We start from the raw sequence: 15562 nt of genomic DNA, 5'->3' as shown, positions 1-15562 counted from the left end.
GTATCTTGCTTGTTGTTCTTGGCAAATAATAAGAATTCTATCTTAATTGATTTAAGCATCAGAGAGGCGCTGGATGTCCAGGTTTGGATAAACTACAAGCAGTGTTTGAGGCACTGGTTGTGTGAGGCATCGGATACATTCATGTAGAGTAGTGTATCATCAGCACATTGGTGAATATTAATCTGTGAGTAGAGCAACACGTTGCTATATGTAAAGGTTGAACATGCCATAACACGGAACACTGGTGAACTCCACATTTGATAGGGATCTTTTTTGACCTAGAGGTGCCAACGTGAACAAACTGATATCAGGTGGAAAGGTAGGAGGAAAACCAGTGAAGGACATTTCCAGTGAATCCTATTCAAAACTCAACTGTGCATATTAGGGTGGGATGGTTGACTGTGTTGAAGGCAGCTGAGAGGTCCAGCAATATCAGGAGGCATGGATCATCTTCATCAGTGGTTATTAGGCATCATCTGCAGCGTAATCTGAAGTTAGACTTGTAGTCAAGCAGGAGATGGCTACCATCGATGTGACCTTGTGGAACATAGACTGTTAGAAGATCTTGCATTCTCGGAAGATGCTTTGAGTAAGGGAGGTACTGGCAATGGTAAGTAGATGTAAGAGAGCATCCCCAGGGAGAGCTTTGAAGAAGGATGATGATAAGACATCATCTTTATAAGAAGTGACCTTGAGAGAGTTGAGTATGTCAGCCACATTAGGGAGTGATTGGGGTTTTGAAGGCTGACAACTGCTCGGGAAGGGTGGGTGTGAGGCATGAAGCAGGCTTGTTATTGTTGATGTGCTCTCGGATCTTGTGTATTTTTCAACTGAAGAATAGATGGATAGCATTGCACTCTACAATGGAGTGAGGAATGGGTGGGTCCGGCTGAGGGCTGAGGCAGTGCTTGTTTGTCTTGAACAGCATTATGCTTCTGTTGATGGCTTCTTAGATAATGATGGTAAGATACTTTGCTTTTACTGACATGATGAGCAGTATGCCTCTTGTATTGAAGGTCTTCAGTGACAACAGCTCCTTAGCAGTTCTGTTTTTTTTCTGTTTACTTTCCTGTCTGTGAATGGATTGTCTATTGTCAGCAATGTCTTTAGAATATGCGGGAGCCAGAAATCTATGGATTGCACATGAATTAAGCATGGACGTTCACATAGCTTTTAAGTTATTTAGAATGGTGCTGGTGTCCAAGGTGGAGGAGTTGAGGGGTGAGAGAAGAGTTCAAGTATTAGGTTGTGTGCGGAGAATTCTTTGAAAGATTTGAAGGTTGATCTTTTCTTTTATTTTGATCTTAGTTTGTTGGTAGTATGGTGAGCATAGAAATAGGGATGCCAGAGTGACCACTCCATTCCAGTGTAGGGGTGTTTAGCATTGGATTGTTGGTGATGTTGAACAGACAAGATTGAGAATGTGACCTTTGCTGTTCCACGTTTATCGATGAAGTTGAAGAGGGTGTCTTGATTTTCTTTTTACTTGAATTGACTGGGAGGTTGAAGCCACTCAAGAGGGTATTGTGGGTATATCGGAAGGATGAGGTGATGATGAGATCTGAGAATTCATCAATTAAGTCCTCGCTCTGCCTGGGAGGCTGTTAGATGAGATGGAAGGAGGAGGACTAAGTTGAGAGACAGTGAAATGGCATGTCAGAAGCTCTATGGAGTTGAGTGTGACCTGTTTGCCAAGTGTGCAGGACCAGGAAGCCTTGTGGAGGACAGTGAGGCCTCCTCCTTAGTATATGTACTAACAATGTTTTATGTATGGTTGTACTTTTTGGATGTCATGCCACATGGGCTCTGGACTTTTTAAAATTGAGTAATGTGAAATGTTTGACATGTCTGCTGGCAATCTTTACTTTTACTAGTCAATGCTATGAAGTTATATCAGCATTGGCCCTTTTATTCATAAGAAACATTGTTTCCTTAACCATTTTATTGTTAAATGTTTTAGCATTGCTATTGGAACCGTGATGGCTTTCACCATATCCCTTTAATTATACTGAGTTCTTTTACATAATATTCATATTTAACACACCAGGTTAGCAATTCATTCATAGATTCTCTACTAGAAGTGCAACTTTAAGCCTGGAACCAACTTTTTCAATTCAAAATCAATCTTTCTTAAATGTATATTATGCATAGCTGTATCAATATTGTTATCCCTAACCCAGATCAGCTGTCACGGCTCCCTTTATAGCACTAAAGGCTGTCTGAGAGGTCACCATATTTGAAGAACCCGCTTGTCAAACTTTTTTATTAAGTGAAAACAATCTTCTAAGTGGAAGTTTGTTTTCTCTGAACACAAACTAAAGAGGCCTCATTGCTCAGGGAGCATTTTACCTAACGCGGGGGTCCTTTAACATGTTCCACGTCTGTGTCTGCCACTCCTCACGTGATAGCACAGGTAGGGAAAATGAGTGACGTTAGGCGGGATGACAGATATCTTTGTCAGTGGTTACAGCCAGCTGAGCCAGTGGACTCTAAATTGAGAGGTGAACCCGTAGCAATTCTTCTGCTCCTCAAACTATAAATAAAGCCCTTGGTGCATCTTTGATTGCTGGAAACAAATGTTTACTCTTCACTTGGTGCAAACCTTCCCTTGAACTAATTCAGCAACTAAAGTGATACCAAAAATGTCCACTTCTTGCACACTTCAATTCATATTTATTTACTAATCATACATGATAGCCATGAAAAATAGGTTTTTAACCTGTTACTAGATACGTAGTTGCTTAATAGTTGAATTATACGTCTATACATGTCTATATTTCCATACTATGAAGAATCTTTGTCCATTCACAACCTCCTTTTAGAAAGTTGTAGAATGATGGCAGAAACCCATGAAATAGCAGAGTAGCCTGTAGTTAATGTGCTGGTATGTGCCAGTATATGCTTGCCTATATAAACAATCGTTTTCCTGGTACCTGATTTATGTCAAGTAAACAACATGATTTCTGTTATACTTGATAGAATTCCACAAGAAATCTCCTTGGTGGTCATTCCGGATTCCTTCCACATTTGAAATATTAAAACATATTTTCTTTTAAAATAGTTTTTAATGTGTTCTGTTCAGTCTGTGCTGGCCCTTTCATTGCAATCTATAAATGTATGCAACATTTATCATTCAGTCCATTTATCACTAGCAAAAAACTTACACTTTCCTCATTTACCTCTTTTGGAAAGCATCTTCCACTCATCCCTTAGCCTTCCTTGCTGTAATAGTAAAAGCCATTATTTTTGTATTGCTCATCCTTCTTGATATCCCACAGCTCTCTTTCCACCCACTCACCATGCTTTGTTCCTCCTTCACATAGTTTGTGATTATTTCTACATATATCAATGTATCTGCTCGCATCTAAATAACATGTGTTTCCTTTTTTCATAGACAATTGCTTTGTGACCAGTGCCTGCACTGGCCTATTGTATACATTTTTCACTTAATATTTTTGTGTTTGCTAAAGTATACTAGTGTAACATTATAAATCCAGTCAAAAAATTATGGGGCCTATTACGTAAAGCCATAGTTGGATTCAATTCCGACCGGCAGATTATGATGCAGCCAGTTGGAATTGAAACCGGCCGGTCATTCCGGCTGGCTTCCGACAAGCTCAAGGAGCCTGTCCCCCAGTCAAAACAGGCTCGTAATCCCAAAGGGGATCGCCTTTCCACCCTTGGATTTATGATGCACGGTTTCCGGCATGGTTTCCATGATGGCCTTGTGGAAAATGACTAAAATTAGGTATACATAAGCGGCGTTCATTTATTTTCACTACAGCCACTGTTGAAAGTAAAGCGAAAATCACGAAACAGTGGCCACGCCATCTTGTCCCTTTTAGGCCCCATCACGAACGTAGGTGGCAGCCATTTTGTGCGTCATGACCTCTCTGCCCACTGCCAATAGCCTGCGCGTCTCTCCCCCTCACTCCCCAGCCTCGCAAGCATCCCCCCGCGCCCCGACAGCCCCCGGTCTCTCCTGCTTGGGCCATACACGCACCTCTAACGCGACCCTGTCTCCGAGCCATATCCCGTGCTGAACCCCCTCGCTCTTTCATCCCATTCATGGAAACCCCCTTTTTGACAACCTCTTCCTCCCTGCCCGATTGTCCAGCCTGATCCCAGGCCATCACCTAGCCCGACAGATGCAGTTTATTGCCCCCTACAGTAGGACCTCGCCTCACATCAAAGGAGTGGTGGTTAATCAATACCCTCACACCTCCAGATCCGACTGATCACCCACTTTCCCATTCCCAGCGGAATGTCCAGCTGAGCGACAACCACCACACGCTGAGATTGGGGTGGGAACTCTACTGTAGATGTGTGTGGGAACGGGCCTGGACCGGGGATTCCGGGGATGCCTTTCCGTACTTCAAAGTATTGACAAGAACATGTTTCATACAATAAAGCCATAAACCTGTGTATAAGAGGCCAGGCCTCAGAGATGCGGTTAGAGCACCTCGAGAAGATACCCTGTTGTCTGATTTGACGTGTTCTGCTCCGTCGGAATAAACTCCTGTTTCCTGCCTTCCTGTCTCCAGCGCCTGCCTCTTTGTTTGGTAATATTGAATGGTATGAGAGGCGGCTAACGTCGGGCAAACACTGAAGGTCCTTGGTCGACATCGGCCCTACCTTTCAACAATTGGCGTCCCAAACGTGGGGCCCATCAGCGACGCGTGGATCCAGTGGGAGAGGTCCCAACGACAGAGTGAACGACTGCAACGATCGGGAAGAGCTCCTGCCGGATAGACCCTCGTCTGGCAGCCGATCATCCGAACTTCACCGGTTCCGAGCAGACCTCTCTCGAGTGATCTACGGTCCTGACTGGGAACCATCAGGAGTGCCACAGCAATTACGGAGAATAGAGGACGATCGGGCGCTGGAAGCGGAAGACGAGAAACCGTCCATGCGGTCCGGGTAAGGTCGTGTAACACGACGAATTGCGAAATTGATTGTTTGATTGTTTGAAAATACTAGTATTACTCATTTGATTGTTTCTGAGAGATTCTCTATTTGCAAACAAGCACAGAGTCACAATACTCTGTTTAGTCTTTGCAGATAGTGAAGGGTAGGTAACGCAGGCTTTTGCCCCCGTTGTAATCCGTCGTGCCTACTTCCCTCTCCATTTGATTGATTGTTATCCAAGCATTTACTGTTTTGGAATTGGTTCTCTTTGGATCATTCTCTATTTACAAATAAGCACAGAGTCGCAATACTCTGTTTAGTCCTTGTAAATAGTGAAGGATAGGTAACGCAGGCTTTTGCCCCCGTTGTAATCCGTCGTGCCTATTTTTATCCCTCATTTGATTGATTGTTTGACCGAACATTGATCGTTCGGAATTGGTTCTCTTTGGGCTATTCTCTATTCACAAATAAGCACAGAGTCGCAATACTCTGTTTAGTCTTTGCGGATAGTGAAGGATAGGTAGTGCAGACTTTTGTCCCCTTTGTAACCCGTCATGCCTATCTTTGCCCCGTTTGTTGGTAGTTGGTTCAGCCCGGACCGTTTATTGGAGGTAGATCATCCGGCTCCACCGGAGGACGCCCCTAATAAAAAGGACATAAATATAAAAAATGCGGATTAGCCGCTGTATCGTGCTAGCAAACAATAACATAAAAATCGTTAGGAAAAACAAAAGGAATCGAGCAAAATCAGTAGGCCACTGATGGGATCTCTTTTTGACCTCGCTAAAAAAGAAACATTAGGAACAACCCCTCATGAGAAATATGAAACTAGTGAGAAGAGCCGAACTCGACGCCATGATGGCTGCAAGACAGCTCGGCTCCACCGCCCACCCCGCCCAAATAACGACAAACCCTATGCAAATATTATAAATAAATACAACACTCCAGCAAAGTAACATGTTAAAACGTTTTATTATACAACTATTTATTAAACAACTATTTACATGGCAAACGGCTGCAACAACAAACCCAAATGCATTTGCCGCCTGCTTGACGCTGTAGCAATGTTGGGCTACTTTGGGCTACTTTGTAGTAGGATTTGGGCTTTAGAAAGTCTACAAAAGCCATCAGCCGGCGAGGTAGCATCGGTGGCGGCCTGGGGTGGAGGACCGTTGTGCGAATAGCCCGGAGGCGACACCACGCGCCGAGACCCGTCCCCAGGACGTCCAGAGGTGGTGCCCAACAAGTTGTGTGCGGGGGAATGCCTTGCTGATGGCTCTCCTCACCCCCCGCACCCTCTTCCGTTGCCGGGCCCGGCTAGCTCAGTCGATCGAGCATGAGACTCTTAAACTCATGGTCGTGGGTCCGACCATTTTGTATATCTACGCCAGGAGATGGCGTGGGGCGCCCGCGGAGAGGTGGCGCGGACGGCCCCCTCCCCCTCCAGGTAGAGGTTCCTCTCCAACACTAAGATTGCCTTTAGTGTTCCACTCAACGGGCCCCCGCGGTTGACTGGCCGGGGGACCCGCTCCGGTGGCCGTGGTGTAGGGTGGCTGCCACGGGACTCACAAGATGGCGGCCGGCTCATGGGCCCTCGACTCCCGCGGGCTTCCGGTGGGGGCAACCGCCACTGTTGCTCGACAATCCCCCATGGATATGCCCCTGCACCGGGTGACCGACGCCTTGTCCACATCTGGTGCCGTGGGAGAGGCTGATTCGGCGCATCGGTGGAGGGACACGCCTGCTGTCCCGCTCTCTGGAGTGGCCACAACGTTGCCGCAAGATGGTGGTGCTCTCGTGCTGACGCCAGCTTTTGTCCAAATTACTAAGAGACACTGTAGACTGTCAATTCGATCAGCTCCGGTGGGACCCCAGCGTGGCCCGGTAGGGAAGATTTTGCCTTCCTCGCTTTTAAGTTGCGGTCCACGCCGCCTGTCCTTTCTGCTGGCATTAACGGAATCTTTTGAACTACCGAAAGGGATTCTGGTCCGACCACTTGTTATTGGAGGCATTTGGACTATGCTCTGGGCCCGCCCGGCCTCGACCAAAATGGCGCCAGTATGGGCGGGACTCGCAATTCCTTATGACGTTCTAGTTGCTTAAACCTTGATGTTATGGGATATGTATGCGGTCTTTGTACACGTGGCGGGCGGGAAAGGGTACTGACTGAGCCTGCAGATGACCCTATTGATGTGTTTTTTTCGTCATTTTTTGATTATCGTATTATTATAGCTTCGAAGTAATGTTACTGATGATACTCGCCCTTGGTGTACGTATGGACGATTTTATTGTAACTGATCCTGTTATATTCCCAACTATAAAATAAACCTTCGCTGGTCCTACAACCGATTAGTCGCGTTTAGTTTTTCAATTAAATGGCTCGTCCTTTACTTACTTCTATACTACAGTGTAATGTCTCCTTACCTCATGCGTTTCCCGTCTGCCCTGTGACCGGTCTACATGGTCGGAGGCCCGTATTTGAATGCTGACATCTTCACAAATAAAGTTTTTTAAATATATGGAACTAGCCTCATAACTTAGATTGGTAGGTTCTCGAATAAAGGCTACTATTCTCAAAATAAATAAAGGGCAAGTAAAATGAAGCAATTTTGGTTATGAAAAATTAGAAAGACATAGTACATACAAATAATGCGAAAAGAATAGTCAGGATATGTTGTGTTTTACATTCCTACAGCATAAGCAATAGGTAAAAGATCCTGATATTTAGATATATCTATGAATAGGACAGTAGACCAGCTCCTCTGGGCTTCAATGCCGAGATGCAAGGTACTGCATCCCAAAGAAGATAAGTCAGGTACGGGGTAGGTAAAAACATTTTCGTGTTCTTGCGCGCTGATGTGCTTTGAACGCTGTTGCCCCCCCCCCTCTTTTCTTTCTCTGCAGGTTAATATCGGAATTTCAGCTGAAGTATGGAGAAGACCCAGAATGCACCGTGTTCCACGCAGAAAGAAGAAGAATTGTATGGTATGAATGTGCGCGTGGGCCCCGATTTGTGTCGTATGAATGCTTATGTGTGGTGCACGTCTGGGTTGACGAAAGAATGCTTTTTGTATGACTGAGGTGTTGATCGAACGGTCACTGGGATAGGAAAATTAAGCCCGAACATGGTACCTGCATGTGAAAAACGAATAAAGATATAGCACTTTCCTTACTTAGGAACGACTCTCTCTGGAGCTAACGAATGGGGGAGTGGCCTACTCCAGAAACTTGAAGGCTTATTTCAGTACGACGAACCCAACCCCAACCGATATCCCAAATGTACGCCCTAAATGACGCGCACCAGTGAGTCAACTTATGTGCGGACTAGATGAGAAAAGTTAAGAATACCCCGGGTTGGGGTTCATCCAAAATCCCCCCCTCAGCCCAGAAATTAGGGATATTGTCATGTTTTAGATTTACCCCCTCTTCTTCCACCCTCATAGAAAAGTCAGAATTGTACCATCGCACGTCCGACTGACACCCCTCCTTTACCTCAGCTTGGATCGTCATTTGCTAGATGTTGGAAGACCCCACCGTGAGTATAAGCACGACTGGACTAGTGTCCGACCAATTAAAAAGAGTAAGTATTTTTGAAGCGAGGTTACCAACAGAAATTGTCTGCTATTAGGAAGGAAGGAGAACAAAGAGCTCGACCCCCAAATGAATTAAATGGAGTACTGAAAATATGCAACACGCATGAAAAGGCCCTTTCGCCAAAAATAGCCCTCTGTTTTGTCTTAGGTTTTCGTACTTGATGTATGTACTGTCGCACCCTATCTGGTATTTGTGTATACGTAAACTATGAATTTATGATTTCCCTCAGCTTGTGTTTTATACGTGAAACTGACCCGTACTGTTCTGTATGTGTGTGCACTGAATAGCCTATTGTTATACACGTTTTTCTCTCTCTCTCTTTTTATGTTGTACGTGTACTAATAGCCTATTTGGTGCGCACGACGCTCTCTCCCTCCGAGGGCTCCCTTGCTCCCTTTTTGAATAAATGACGACACTGTACCTCGCCGGTACAGGTATAATTGGCTTTAGACACGACGGTGTTTGAACAAATTGACAGAAACAAAACGATCATATTTTGCCATATTACTACCTCTCCTTTCTGTAAAATGATGGAACTTAATTGGCTGAGAAAGAAAGGACAGGTAAGACGACTGATGTCCCCTAATCTGACCCTTAAAAGGGAACTATATGTCAGTGCCTTTCGTTTTAAGTACTTTAGTAACACCACCCTCATCATTCGGATTACCACCGTCCATTGCACAAAAATAGAATGTCCGAAACGTCCCCGTTTCTCCAGAATGGTCCCAGTTCTGTACCAGCCACCCCAGAAAATCTTAAAGACTGTAGCTGTAAGCCCATGATAATAGCACTTCACTCTTTTTACAAATTAGCAGACCTTGAAGAAAAATATAGCTCAGCAGGATTTGTTTTAGAAAAACACGAGTCTCTACTGGAGGAGCCGGTTTGAATTCGATAAAACCATGTACATTTTAGATATCAGACTTCTTGCCACGTTCGCAAATATAACAGGAGTAAAACGCCAGACAGACCTTATGTTTGAAAATAGAAAATACTTGCCAACCCGAACCACAGCAATGATGCATGAGTTAACAGCATACACCGATGTAAGGATTACTAAGCATCCACCCCATCGTGACCAATAAACGTTTCCCCAACTACTAAGGGTTGGGAGAGGAATTAAAGTGTGTAAACGTCTTCCCCTGCCAGTTCTCTAAAACTTGTTTTTATATACTCATTTAAGGATAACGTGCAGTCGTCGTAGGAGAGGGGCCGGATGTGACGCACAGCCTGGCTGCAGATCGGAGAATATCTATGACCTCGACCAAGGTGGAGCCACGGAGCGAAGAGTTGCGGGACAAGGCACCATTCTCAGCGTGGAAAAGGAAGGAAAGAAGGGCCGTCCAGAAGCCCCTGCACGTTGATGAGCTTGTGCCGAAAGTCCCAGCCCATTGTGCCCAATTGATGGGCCCGCTTGCTTGAAATTTCTGCCCTCCTTGGTCTGTCTCAGGTCTGATCCCACTCCACCCTCTCTTCCCCCGGCCTCCCAAAGCACGCCCCCATCGCACCCCCCCCTTTTTTTCTGCATATGGAATTTTTGAATTTGACTCTGAGAAGGAACACAGCACAAAAAGATAGAATAGAGTTTGTCATGAAGGAAGAACGGAATGCGGGTACCCTGCCTAAGGTACCTATGATAGATTAGTTAGGTAACAGGACTGTGGTCCGAGAGCAAAGGAATGGCCACACCCTGCAACGCGAGATCCTAAATAGAGCTGGACGCATAGCTCCACCGCCGGTGCTCAACAGTGCCAACAAAAGAGGAAGAACGATGAGAGCCTACCAGTGATGGCTCGCTGTAAATAAGACACTGGAAAGACGAACCCTTTTTTTTTTTTAACACTGCCACCCCTTGACTGTCCCTTGTATTAAGTTGGATTCCTCTCCCAACCACTTTTGTATTGATTAACACCCAATTGAGCTTTCGTAACCTTACATCGGTCATTTTTCAACTGTACATGGATAACTAAAAAGGCGTTAACTCTGTACCTTGATGATTGTAGAACACCAGTTATGCACATGAACATGCTGTCTAGTTTTGATCCTCCCGGAGTCCAGACCTCAAATGTACTTAATAGCCCTTATTCTGCCAGGATATTTTTGTATGACATCATGTTTGTATTCGAACGAAATCCCCTACATCATTCAAGTGATGTCCCCATCTCCAGGTCTAATGTATGACACAACTAATGCCATCTTGTATGCACTGCCTCCCCGCTCATCACATTGACTACATATGGTTGTGTACGACTCTGTCTACATTGATAAAAGAATTATTTCCATCTGCCTGTAATGCATACGGTCTACCAAAGAGAATTGTATAACTAAAGTCAGCTTGTACGTCCTCACCTATGACATGAACAGGAATGAACTAGCTTATGATAAAAACTGGGGACTGTGGAAAATGACTAAAATTAGGTATACATAAGCGGCGTTCATTTATGTTCACTACAGCCACTGTTGAAAGTCAGCGAAAATCACGAAACAGTGGCCACGCCATCTTGTCCCTTTTAGGCCCCATCACGAATGTAGGTGGCAGCCATTTTGTGTGTCATGACCTCTCTGCCCACTGCCAATAGCCTGCGCGTCTCTCCCCCTCACTCCCCAGCCTCGCAAGCATCCCCCTGCGCCCACACAGCCCCCGGTCTCTCCTGCATGGGCCATACACGCACCTCTAATGCAACCCTGTCTCCGAGCCATATCCCTTGCTGAACCCCCTCGCTCTTTCATCCCATTCATGGAACACCCCCTTTTTGACAACCTCTTCCTCCCTGCCCGATTGTCCAGCCTGATCCCAGGCCATCACCTAGCCTGACAGATGCAGTTTATTGCCCCCTACAGTAGGACCTCGCATCACATCAAAGGAGCGGTGGTTAATCAATACCCTCACACCTCCAGATCCGACCGATCACCCACTTTCCCATTCCCAGCGGAATGTCCAGCTGCGCGACAACCACCACACGCTGAGATTGGGGTGGGAACTCTACTGTAGATGTGTGTGGGAACGGGCCTGGACCGGGGATTCCGGGGATGCCTTTCCGTACTTCAAAGTATTGACAAGAACATGTTTCATACAATAAAGCCATAAACCTGTGTATAAGAGGCCAGGCCTCAGAGATGCGGTTAGAGCACCTCGAGAAGATACCCTGTTGTCTGATTTGACGTGTTCTGCTCCGTCGGAATAAACTCCTGTTTCCTGCCTTCCTGTCTCCAGCGCCTGCCTCTTTGTTTGGTAATATTGAATGGTATGAGAGGCGGCTAACGCCGGGCAAACACTGAAGGTCCTTGGTCGACATCGGCCCTACCTTTCAACAGCCTGTCCGACATGGAAGCCATGTTGGAAAGCGTTTATTGAGGGCCACCAGCAGAGCCCCCGTGTGTGTGCGGCCCCTGGTTGAAGGCTGAGGGGGCACCTATGGTGGGCCCCAGTTGATTGCGGCAGGCACCTTTAGGTGGCTGCAACATGGTGCAGGGATGAACCACACCTCACATTCCCTATGGGAGCATGTATTACAGCCGGGTTACGACCGTACAGCATGCTCCCATAGGGAAATGTTGGAATGTGGCCGAACAGTGTTCGTCGCATCCTAAAGAGGGAGGACCGCCGACCGGGTGTCGGTCGGTCCCGTTTACGAAATGGTGTCGGGAGGAAGCAATTCCGCCCGACATCGAAATCAGCCCCTATATTTTTATGTATTTGTTTTATTTAACCATTTATATAGCAGACCTGGACCTATTGGTGTGAAGGTGTTTACTATTAAACAGTTCAATCATAACAGGTTATATCAAAATGAGGAGATAATTTACATTTGAATGAAATATTTCATAGCCATTACATTCTGGGTTGAGGTGAATATTTGAGATCAGGGATAATGAGTTCCAGATTTGGTAGCCACTTCATATAACAACTGTTTCCATGCTGTATATTATACATTTTGGGATTTCAAGAAGAAGGGTTTTATGACTTCCGAGACCACTTTAACCACAAAAGATGGATAATTGGTTTATTACACATAAAGGGATTCTTTTCTGGATGACTGTGTGTGTGTACCAGCATATTTTAAATAGGATGCTGGCCATGGTGGGGAGTAAATGGCAGTTTCAATGTAAGAGGGCCATGTGCACAGATTTGCTTGCACAGTGAACTGGATTACTAGCTGATTGTAGTACAGCTATAAATTGGTTTTGAGGATGTTTGATCAGCCTCTGCTCGTATGACAATGCAGACGTCTAGTGTAAAGACTTGGGAGATGAGGTAATGGGTATTATTCAGGGTGTGGAGGGAAAAGAGAATTGGTTTCATTACCTTGTTTCTGAGACTTGTAAGTGGGAGCTGCGAAGTATATCCATTTTGGAGGGTGGGGACAAGAAGGAGTTCCTCTTTATTCCTATTTATTTAGTGCTACATTCAAAGAAATGTTGTTAATCACTACACATATTATAGAAAAACAGTTACAGTAAAAGAGAAAAGATGAGCTGCATAATAAAGTACGAAAAAGTTTAAAGTAAGCAATAAGCCCAGAGGTTAATAGAGATTAGGAGTCAACATTTCTGACTCTTCGGGGCATATTATCATCACACATATCACCGCTTTCTCGGCATATAGCGCCGAAAAAGCTGCGATTTTCATATCGCACAATCATCAAGGCTGCGCTAACATGCATTAGCGCATGTTAGCTGCCGTTTTCGTAACGCTTCGCATCTTAGCGATATACATCACTAATTAGATGCAAAATAGGCGTTCCTTCTTCAAACAACATGAATAAGGTCGCAAACATGTCATCAGGGTATTAACAACGCAGCCAAGGAACCGCGAAGCGATATTAAAAGCCGTGCATAACCACGGTTTTCGCCGGTTTCTTATGTCTGTTTAAAACCTGACTTAGGCATGTTTTCTATGGGAGGTAGATCGTCTGCTTAGGTCCACACTCCCCTATTATCAAGCCTTTTATGAGCGCTGTGAAATCCTCACTGGATTTCACGCGCTAATCCTGTTATACGGCCTCTATCACTGGAATTACATCGCCTGTTAGCAAAACGTTGATGATATGTCGCTAACATAGTGATGTAATCCAGCAATAATGTAAATCATGCTGATCATCGCATGGCCTTAGTAATATGCCCCCAGAACTTGTAAAATGTACATGCAATTCGGAAAATGCACCATTCACTCCATTTTCTTCTTAAATAACTCCAATATGTTTAAAACATGAATCAAAAAGAGGCAGTTCAGGACTTCCTCTTCTTAATAATTATTGACCATTACATTTCTGCAAATAGCATAGTTCTCTTTTAAAATTATTTTTAGTTTCAAAATTCATCAAGCCTTAGGCAGAAATACAGTATATCCAACACAGAAAGTCCAGGCAGCAATACAAAGAAATCATAATAACAAAGAGCCCTGACCTATCTATTTGGTATCCTTTTTCGACTTGGTCTCATTCCCTGGTGTTGGCAATTCGTCCCTATGATTACACCGTCTCACTGACAAAGGTGAGGGTCCAGGTAGAATGGACCAGGGCAAGTGCAGTGACCGCTGGGTGGGCAATTAGAAGATGCAGTTTTCTTTGCTTTGCAGACGCTTTTTGGTGATATGAGAGATAAAAAAAAACAAGTATCTGGCATAAAGGTATATTATCCCTTCTCTTTACAACATATTTAGAAATTCAAACATAGGTTCCCAAATCCTTTGAAGATTTTGTCATTTGTCATCATATTTTATTCTAAAAAAGTAATATGGTCTGATTGATCATCTGGCCTCTAAAATTGCCCCTGATATGTAAACACTTAAAATATCCCGAACCTGGAATTCGATAAATTGATGGCAATATTTCAAACTGAAGCAGAGAATTATCACCTGATAATTGGCCAAATTGTTGCAGTTTGGTGCAAGACCATGTATGGACCAACCCATCTGAAGAAAAACTGGGGAGGCATGGATTATGCCGTAAAGCAGTATATTTGTTAATTCTGGGGATATGGAACTTATTAGATTCAACATTCCAGACTCACACTTATACCTGCAGGGTCTTAAATCTTTCTTTTGTAATAGGAAGGTTCAAAAAATCTTGGCGCTGATGTTAAGTCGCAATAGAGATCCCTAAGAGGCCAGATAGTTGCACAAAGTCCAAGAACTTGTGAGAGACTCGTCAAGAAACTAGCTCACAAATTAAACTTCAGGCATTGTAGTGCCCGTTCCCCTACACTTAATGGCTGTTGCAGCTGAGAAAGAGCTCTCCTTGGTCTCCTGTTTCGCCATGTTAATAAGGACCATATTGTATCCACCTTAATATGGATACTATATTAGAATGAGGTAGGGATCCAGATAGGTAAACCCTGAAAAAAAACGCAAAATGTTTGGTAAAGCTAACATCTTTATGAGGTTGCATCAACCATGAATACCAATTGGTAAATGTTTCCATTTAATGAGGAGTTTTGCAATATTGTTCATCTGGGGGATATAGTTCAGGGTAAATACCTCAGCGATATTAGGTATAATCTGATCCCAAAGATATGTGGCAATGGTTACACAATGAGAGTCTTGATCAGTATGTTTACCATTATATAAAATGGGTCTGACCTGTGTTTATCGACTAGCTAGGCAATGTGTCATATTTCCTCGCTTCGTAATCTATTGCTTGCAATGTGATGACTGGATTTGATGTAAAAATTGCCACATCGTCAGTATAAGTGACAACCTTCCTAGTGGATCCATTTGGAACTACAGGCAGGATATAAGTGGAATACACTAACATCCTGATATAGGTCTCCAAGTATAACAACATGCCAGTACTGTGAGTTCTGCAGCCACATCAAAAACAGCAATAGTGTATTTTGTAAGTCTAGTGGTATCTCTCATGGTAAACAACGGTAACAACTTAACTTTCTCTCTGCGGGGAATCACAACACGGTCGTTATCACAACCGCATTGTGATTCCTCATACCATTACTCCGCAAGTCGTAACAACGACTTGCGGAGGGGGGGGGAGGTGTTGGATTTAAAACCCAACACCTTCCCTAGTGTCCGCACAGACTGGAGTTGGAATAGTAAATTATACTA

This window comes from Lissotriton helveticus, chromosome 10 (assembly GCF_964261635.1).
Source record: "Lissotriton helveticus chromosome 10, aLisHel1.1, whole genome shotgun sequence".
Lineage (NCBI taxonomy): Eukaryota > Metazoa > Chordata > Amphibia > Caudata > Salamandridae > Lissotriton > Lissotriton helveticus.
The sequence above is the reverse complement of the archived record's forward strand: the minus strand, read 5'-3'. Positions refer to the sequence as shown.